General features: G+C 51.3%; 1 protein-coding gene across 3 annotated transcripts in view; it reads right to left on the minus strand.

Annotated features, from left to right (window-relative positions):
* CSNK1G1 (casein kinase 1 gamma 1) overlaps positions 1–8,623 on the minus strand; it is a 105,568-nt gene extending 96,945 nt beyond the window's left edge. For all 3 annotated transcript variants that reach the window (XM_069025490.1, XM_069025489.1, XM_069025488.1), the window contains exon 1: positions 8,499–8,623. The gene's annotated coding sequence lies outside the window, so the exon portion shown is untranslated. The remainder of the gene's footprint in view (positions 1–8,498) is intronic.
* Positions 8,624–9,474: the final 851 nt, after the last annotated feature.

A 9,474-nucleotide genomic window follows, 5' to 3' on the forward strand; every position in this document is an offset into this window, starting at 1 on the left:
GTGGCTACAGGCCTGATGTCAGCTGCAGGATGATCATTTCGAGAACCCGAGGGCCTCCAAAGCATCCAACCTGGCAGTGAAGGCAAGCCAGCTGAGGTAGGCCATGGCTAGAAAAGTGTGAGAGCAACCAGGGAGTGAAAATTATTCAGGGTGGGGAAGAACTATAAAATCATAGACTGATTTGGATTGGAATGGCCATTAAAGATCACCTTGTTCCACCTCCTGCCATGGGCAGGGACACCTCCCACTAGACCAGGTTGTTCCAAGCCCCATCCAACCTGGCCTTGAACACTTTCAAGAACCTCACTAGCTGGAAGAATGACACACAGTACGCTGGAAGTGTTTCTTTCCATCTAAGAAGTTACTTAAAGCACGTGCAACCCCAGTCTCTCCCCAGTACACACCAGAGTGCTGTGACCTGCCAAAAAGCGACAGCAAGAACGAGTCAGTGTGAAACTCCTGAAGGCAAGACCTTTGAAGTCTAACCCGGACTTGAAAGGAGACAACTACAAAGCCTGTGGCCTCTGCTTCATTAAAATAAGACGTTAAAGGTTCTTAAGTTTCATTTGCTCATTGAAACTTGTTCTTTTAAGATCTAGGAAATAAAAACAAGCTGCAGAAACTAAACTGGCCTTGTGCATTACAAAGGAAGACAGTTACAAGGTACCTAAGGACAGCCAAGATCGGGCGGGATGGGATTGCTGCACGATGAAGCAGCTTGTTCCAATCTTGAGAAGAGTCAAACCCTTCCATTACACTTGGCAGAATTGCCACTGTCAATGAACAATATAAAAGTTGTATTTTAGAGAACTTCCTCTCATTTGCTGTAATAGACCCAAACAAACAGCAGTCAGATCTGGAAAGAATTTTGAGTGATGAGGAATGAAAGCTTGAAAATCCAGCAAGTCTGAGAGGCTTCAAATTGCTGCTCTTCCAAAACCCACCTAAAGGATTTTAGCTAAGAGACATAACGTTGATGGTGGGGCTCAATGATCTTAAAGGCTATCCCAACCTGAACAAGTCAATGAGTCTATGGTCAATTTATACATCCCTCCTTGCTGAGAGCAAGACTAGCCAGATGCAGACAGATTTCCTGTGTTTGCTTTCCCTGTTGTGAGCCCTCCATTAATGTGAAGGATGACAACTGAAACGATCTGAATCTATCCTCTGACTTGTAACTCAGAAATGAATGTGCAAAACAAAGGAACACTGAGTTTGGCTTATTTCTACAAGAAAGATGATACCTGTGCCAGGGCCTCAGCACCCTCACAGAGAATTTCTTCCCAGTATCAAATCTATCCCTGCCCTCTGGCAGTTTGAAGCCTTTCCCCCTTGTCCAAAGTGCCTCCAGCCCTTGTCCCAAGTCCCTCTCCAGCTCTCCTGGAGCCCCTTTAGGCCCTGCAAGGGGCTCTGAGCTCTCCCTGGAGCCTTCTCCTCTCCAGGGGAGCACCCCCAGCTCTCCCAGCCTGGCTCCAGAGCAGAGGGGCTCCAGCCCTGGAGTATCTCCGTGGCCTCCTCTGGATTCTCTCCAGCAGCTCCAGGTCCTTCTGCTGTTGGACCCCATGGCTGGGGCAGCTCTGCAGGTGGGGTCTCACCTGCGTGGGGCAGAGGGGCAGAATCCTCTCCTCCCCTGCTGCCCACACTGGGGGATTGGTCCAGGGCACAGCAGGGGTTAAATCCTGAACTGAGCTCTGCAGCAAATTGGTACCATGGAAGTGACTGTGTTTTCCAGCATAAAGTAAATAGCTCCAGGAAACACATTGGACAGGTTGGTTTCACACAGTTCAAATAGGTTTCTCCTACAACTTCATTTAACTACCTTTGGCACTGATGCACAGCGATTCCTTGTGGGCTGGGAAAAAGGAGCAGCTCTATAGGAAGCAGGTATTCCAGAGTATTCTTAACCTCAACACAGACTGCATGAACTCCCCAGGCTTTATCCCAAGACATTAAAACACGTATATAGGACAGCAGCTACTCAGGATATTTAATAAATGATGTGGCTCCTCTAATGCACCCCACACAACGTGGCCAACTCATCTTAGAGAGCTACAGAGACACGATGGCTTCAGGAAAAATATTTGGGACTGCAGAGAAGCCTTCACATCTTTGTAAACAGCCACAATATTCCCAGCCTAAAGGAATGTCATAATATAATTATAAGAAGAAGAAAAAAGAAAAAAAAAGGGAGCAGGAGAGCAGAGGCAGACAGGAAAACAGTTTTCCCATCTCCCCAGTGAATATCCCCAATTCCTGCATTAAATGCTCAGAGTAGCAAATCCAAGCTATTCAATTGTCTTCCACAACACAGAAACTGTCAGGCTGATCTTGAGGGTGGAATCACTGTCAACTCTTCAGGCTATTAAGCTGCTCTCCAGAAGAGATTTGCTCACAGATGAGCAAAGCAAACCAGAAGATTGAGACAGGTAAGAGACACCTATCCATTGCAGGAGATGGGCTGCTCCAAATGGATCCGACAATAAGGAAGAACATATGAAAAGCCAGGAGAAAATGGTGGTAATTTCACCCCGATTGAGTTTCATTGTTGCTTTTGCTAATTTCTAGAAAAAAAAAGGGATTGTTTAAAAAGTAGGGAGTGTCTGATGAACCAGAAATCAAATGGGCCATTTAACAAGGAGTTCAAATACTGACTCCCTCAAGTAAAAATCAAAGGTCGGGGGGTGGAGGGTATTAATGTGGAACACAGAGATGAAGTAGGTACAACAATTCTGAGATTTTACCATTTCATAGAATCCCAGAATGGGTTGGGTTGGAAGGATCTTAAGCCCATCCCATTCCACCCCTCTACCATGGGCAGGGACACCTTCCACTATCCCAGGCTGCTCCAAGCCCCATCTAACCTGGCCTTGGACACTGCCAGGGATCCAGGGGCAGCCACAGCTGCTCTGGGCACCCTGTGCCAGGGCCTCCCCACCCTCACAGGGAGGAACTTCTTCCCAGTAACCCATCTATCCCTGCCCTCTGGCAGTGGGAAGCCATTCCCCCTTGTCCTGTCCCTCCAGGCCCTTGGCTGCAAGGGTACAGCCAGCAAGGAATGGAGGGAAGCTGTCTGGAGGCAAAATTCAGGCTGAGAATAGGAAGGCAATGTGAAAGAGCTGTGTGACAGCACCTCAAAGAACGGCTCCCACACTCAGGCTTGGATTCATTAGGATCTGAGAAGGTTTTGGGACAACTGGAAGCCTGTACAAGAACAAGGACTGAATGGATCAAAACAGCACCACGACAGTGGCCCCTGCAATCACAATCAAAGGCTCCTCTCACCCTGCAGAAGAGGAGTAGAGAAAGCCAGTAGATCCAGAGAAGAGTATATTTGAGGAGGATGCAGTTTTGGGGGGGGGGGGGGGGGGGGAAAGGTGATTCATAAGAACCTCATCTCCTCAAGAACTCCTACAGATGGGACGAGAATTAGCCATGTGAAAATCCACAGCTAGAAAAAAATCAACACAGTACAAGTCAGATGGAAAGACAAAACCAAGGGTCAGGTGTGTTTGTTCACAAACGCTGGAAGTCTAAAAGTATGATGGAAAAACTCAAATGTCTGGTTTGCAAGTGGACATAGCAAAACCACTCAAATTCAAAACACAGTGGAGAGTAGAGGAGCCACTGGACATTAAAAAAAACACAAGGACTAAGCAAACATTTAGAGGACCTAAGCTGACACCACCATTTGAGCAATTCAAGTTTTTTGTGTCAGCAAGAAATCTTCTGTAAATCAGAATTCCAAGTTTAAACCAGAAAACCAGAGCCTCAGACACCGGAGCAGCGACAGCAGCCGGCGTTAGCCAGGCTCCACCTGCCTCTGTGTCACCAGAGCAAATGCCAGGTCAGTGTGACACTGGTTCTTAAACAGCAAAAAGTGATTCCTCTCCAGGGGTAGATGAGAGAAGCAGAAACTCATAGGACCATGGAATGTTTGGATGGGAAAGGACCTTAAAGCTCATCCAGTTCCACCCCCTGCCATGGGCAGGGACACCTTCCACTAGCCCAGGGTGTTCCAAGCCCTGTCCAGCCTGGCCTTGGCCTCTTCCAGGGATCCAGGGGCAGCCACAGCTGCTCTGGGCACCCTGTGCCAGGGCCTCACCACCCTCACAGGAAAGAATTTCATCTTAACATCGAATCAAAACTAATTCCTGCCTTCACCTTGGATAGCAGCTGGAATATTGGTGCGAGCCCTATGGTGTGATCTGACCAAGTAATCAAAGCCAACCCATCTGTACAGCAAGGCTAAATGTCCAAGAATGAAACAAAATCTAAATTTACAAGCTTTTAGTAAGAAAAAAAGGTTAGAAGCCACAGGATCTATTATTGTGTGTTAATGAATCATCAGACAACGTCTCCCAAAAATTAAAGTTGTGTTTTACACGCACTGTGCTGAGCTTGGCCATCTCCTCCCTCCCCGCTTGACCCCAGAAATCAGGCTTTTGGTGGCAAAGGATGATGAGGTGACAGCAACAGCCTCACTTTACCCCAAAGTTACACAGGAGGAGATGGGGAAATGCCCTTGGTTAAAGCTGGTACCTGAAAGTCTCTTGGCCCAGCTTTCACAGAACGATGCAGCTGCATCTGGGCAACCCCAGCCATGCTGGGCAAACCAGAGCTGGCCCAAGGACCAGCCTAAATTGCTGCAGGGCTAATTATATTGTACAAAATGAAGCTGTGTCTCAGCAGTCAGGGGCTGCTGTCTTTTTTCACCCTTTTCCTTCTTCCTCTTGCAGTGGACAGAGCACATCAACAAGGGAAAAGCAGCTGATATACTCCACTGAAAAAAGCAATACTACATGGCAGAATCCATCAAACTTCTCTAGAGAGAAAAGCCCTACAGGATAAAAGGAAAATGTACACGTACATAAATAACATGTACATAAATAACTGGAAAGAAGGGTAAGGAAGGGGGAAGAACGTATCACTGGTCCCTTTTGCAGCAGAAGGGACTCACCAAAGGATTCTGCTCAACGACACTGAGCTGTGTTACTAAGATGACAACATTTGCTACTCTGAATAATTCAGGATGAGAAGTAAATAAGAGCCATGACTCCAAGGAATTGCAGTAAAATCTCGTGATCTGAGTGGGTGATACAATTCACAGCGCAGCACATCAGGAACAACCACCCTAACGTCAACTTCAAGAAACACCACAGACTGAACTCAGGCTAACCATAGGAAGCAGGACTACAGCAGAGTATTCCACAAAAACCATGGCCCCATGGTTTTAAGATCACTAATGAACAAGCACAACATCTGTAATTACAGAGACAATAATATAGGATAAAATACCTCTAAAATACCTCTGAAGAGGAACCTGCACCATAAATATCACCCAGCACCTCTGTCAACATCCCCCATTGTCCTGTGCCCCACCCCTCGTGCCTTACCTGTCTCAAGGAGGCTGGAGCAGAGCTGGCAATGACATGAAAAACAAGAAGAGCCACAGAAAGTCTAAATATATGAGGACAATTCAGCCAAGAGACTACTAGGAATGGAAGAAGTATTTTCCTAAAATCACGAATATCATGAAGAGAAGTGCGAAGTCTCCTAAATTCAACACCTGGCTCAGGGAGGTCATGAACTGCTAGAGAGAGAAAAATAAAGTGCTATTTCCCTGGATTAGATCTGCCATGTTTGTGTTCTCCCCTCCCCAAGCATCTGCTCCTGGTTACCAGTGAGCAGGATACCAGGCCAGATGGATTCCTGGTCTCATCTGGTAGCACTTTTTAAGGCATTACACAGGATTTCATCTGTTAACCTGAAAATACACAGTGGCTGATTGCTTCCAAAGAGCTGGAAAAGGGGGCAGTGTCAGGGCAGGGAAAGCAGCAAGTGGCTGTGGACTAGGATGGACTCAGGATCCTGCCCAGCTCACAGCTCCCCTCACAGTGGAGCTCTGAGCCTGCCTGAATATTTTCCACCGCTGACTCCGGCACAGCAAACCAGGTTCTTGCCAGTGCAAAGAACTGGAACAGCATGAAAACTCCTGTGGAAGAGCACGATAGATGGGCTGGAATGAGGCAAGGTCACACACTTCAGACTTCACAAGAAACACTTCTACGAACTGGAAAGCTCTTTAATCCAAGGAAAAAGAAAGAGACGGGATATTAGCTTGTTGCCATGACCCGTGAGCCACCAACTTGTCTCAGACATGAAGGATACCAGCACAAAGGAATCCTCCATGGCACGGCACAGCATCCCAGAGAGCCCTCCCCTGCCCACTCCCTGCAGGGATTAGCTTTGAGCAAACACGTGCAGCGAAGAGAGCAACACAGAACACGGAAAAGAGTGACTGTGTGGTTCTGAAAATAAGGAGCCAACATTCAGGCCAAGCTTTCCGAAAGCACCAAGGGAGAGAAGAGCTGATTTACAGGAAGGAACTCTGGCATAAACACAGGCAGGTATGTACCAGCCACGGATAAATTTACTGAGAGAATCCAGTGCGAGTTTCCAGCCCTCATGGCCAGAAAACTGTGCTTACACAGAACACAGCAAGGAGCCCAAATTGGGCCAAACTTGTGAGGACTTTTGGCCAGCAGTTGAAAACATAGAGTTATAGACTCGCAGAGGAAAGCAGAGAGCTACGCCTCCTCTTCCTCACCACCCAACAGTTCTTAAAAAATAAAAAAGGCACCAGCCAAGTCCAGAAAAAGTGATTTCAGGGTAGGAACTGTTTAAAGAAACACTTGTATCTGAAAAAAGCTTAGGTGTGAGCATAAAGCCCTGATTTTATCAAGCCGATAGTCTAAAATTTCACTGGAGTCGGCAAGATTTTTGCCAGAAGGCTGGAGTATCAGCGGTGCCGCTACACCGGCGGCCAGAACTTCAACATGGAAGCTGAGATTTCCCTGGCAGCTCTCACCTCCACCCTCCACTCTTCCTAAGTACATCTGCGGGTTTTTTTGCTAAGAATGATTTTTTTTTTTTTATTCCACACCACAGTGTTTAAATTCTTTTCTTATCTGGTCACACCTTGCCAGCGGTCACCTTTCCCACACAAGAGCTCCTGGTGATATTTATCATTGGCAGCACCCCCAGCTCATCTCTGACTCCAAGAGCTCCAGTGTGAGCCCAGCTTCACGTGGAAATAACCAATGTGTGCATCTCTCTACAACAGCAATGTCACAAAACCCAAATTCTCTCATCAGTAACACTTCACCACCCAGGTGCTTCCAAAACTTGAGCTACTGGCAAGCAGTGAGGAGTCCTTCACAGATTTTGCAGCCTGAATCTCCACAAACTCATAACTCAAAGGCACTCTTTGTATTTTTTGGAATGTGTCTGTGGGAAAATGCTGCTAATATTTGATAAGAGCTTCTCAACAGAAACAAAGCTCGTGATTCCCAGTTCACCCATCATCCTCTCCCAGCAGACACTGAGTTACCAACAAAGCACTGAAGCAGGGATGTAGAGATGGTTTATCTGGGTAAATCACAGCCGGCAGCTGGGGAGCTGAGAGAAGGAAAAGGCAAGTCCTGAAGAACTTGGGGAGTGGCTGCACAAGCTGACAGGCATTAGGTCACTGATAAAAAAAAAAATCAAGTCTGAGGTCACACCCATGACAGTGGGACTTCAGGCAGGTCAGGGTGAGCCCCCAGAAATGAGGAAGGTAGAAAATGTCACACGAAGTCGGAGCACGGGAGGCAGCTCAACAGAGCTTGGGCTCTGCTCAGAAGACTTCCCACAAACTGAGAAGTCACTGTTGAAAAAGCCTAAAGGGGACTGCTGGCAGCAGTGAAACGTTTGGAAGGGAAGATGTCACCCTCCTGAGGCAGCTGAGGCTGCCCCATCTCTGGAAGTGTCCAAGGCCAGCTTGGATGTGGTTTGGAGCAGCCTGGTCTAGTGAAAGGTGTCCCGGCCCATGGCAGGGGGTGGGATGAGATGAGCTTTAAGATCTTCCCAACCCAAACCATCCTGATTCTATGATTTGGACAAGACAACAAACCCCAAACCTTAAGAGTTCCACACTGTACCAAACAACATATGGAAATACTTCCCAGACACAGAGGGGATATATAACTTCTTCACACAAATAAGTTGCTGATACACCTCCAGTTACACAGAACACTTCTCCTCCTTAGACTGGGAACACCACCAGGCTCGGCAGTTCCCAAGGCACCTCCAGCTCCTTCCCCGGCAGGTCCCTTCCCCGCACTCCCGGGACAGCCCCTCAGCGAGGGCTGCCACGTTCCCCCGACCCAAATCCCGCCGTTCCGCCCCGCCGGGCAGCACCAGCCCAGCACCCCGAACCCGCCCCGGTTCCCCTCGCCCACGCCCCGGGGGGGAGCCGCGACCCCCGCCCGCCGCCGCCGCCGCCGCTCTCCGCGGGGTCCCTCGGCCGCCCCACGGCGGCTCCTCCGCCCGGTCGGCCGGAGCCGCTGCCGCCGCACCGGGAGGGCTGGAGCGCCGAGCCCGGCGGAGCCTCCGCCGCGCTGCGGGCCGCGAGAACCGCCCCCCGCCCGGGCCCCGCCGCCCGCGCCCCGCGGCCGTACCCGCTCCGCCGGCGCTGCGCTCCCCGGGCGGGCCGGGCCGGGCTGGGCCGGGCCGGAGCCGCCGCTGCTCTCCCCGCGCCCGCCGCGGCTCCTCCCTCACGGCGCTCGACGGGCACAGCCCGACCCGGCAGCGCTCGGCGCCGGCACCGCCCCGCGCGGCTCCGCCCTATGGCCGCGCCGCGCCCGCGCCGCTTCCGGGGCACCGCGGGCCCTGGAAACCGCGTGGCGTTGCCAGGAGGAAGCGGCGGGCGGGGAGTGCGGGGCTCAGCGGGCACGGGGCTCCGCTCCCGGCGGGGCTCAGCGGGCACGGGGCTCCGCTCCCGGCGGGGCTCAGCATCCTCCGGGGCTCCGCTCCCGGCGGGGCTCAGCGACAGCCGGGCTCAGCGACAGCCGGGGCTCAGCGGCAGCCGGGGCTCAGCATCAGCCGGGCTCAGCATCAACCGGGGTTCAGCACCTCCTGGGGTGCAGCATCAACCGGGGCTCAGCGTCAACCGGGCTCAGCATCAGCCGGGGCTCCGCATCAACCAGGCTCAGCATCAGCCGGGCTCAGCACCTGCCGGGGTTCAGCATCCTCTGGGGCTCAGCACCTGCCGGGGTTCAGCATCCTCCGGGGTTCAGCATCCTCCGGGGTTCAGCATCCTCCGGGGCTCAGCACTAGCCGGGGCTCAGCATCCTCTGGGGCTCAGCATCAACCAGGCTCAGCATCAGCCGGGGCTCAGCACCCGCTGGGGTTCAGCATCCTCCAGGGCTCAGCATCAACCAGGCTCAGCACCCACCAGTGCTCAGCAGCAGCCAGCCTCAGCACAAACCTGGCTCAGCATCTGCCGGGGCTTGGCATCCTCTGGAGTTCAGCACCCACAGGGGCTCAACATCAGCCGTGCTCAGCACCCGCCAGGGCTTGGCATCTTCTGGGGCTGAGCACCCACCAGGGCTCAGCTTGGCACTCCATTGGGACTCAGCATCCTCCAGGGTTCAG

Source organism: Aphelocoma coerulescens, chromosome 10 (genome assembly GCF_041296385.1).
Source record: "Aphelocoma coerulescens isolate FSJ_1873_10779 chromosome 10, UR_Acoe_1.0, whole genome shotgun sequence".
Taxonomy (NCBI): Eukaryota; Metazoa; Chordata; class Aves; order Passeriformes; family Corvidae; genus Aphelocoma; species Aphelocoma coerulescens.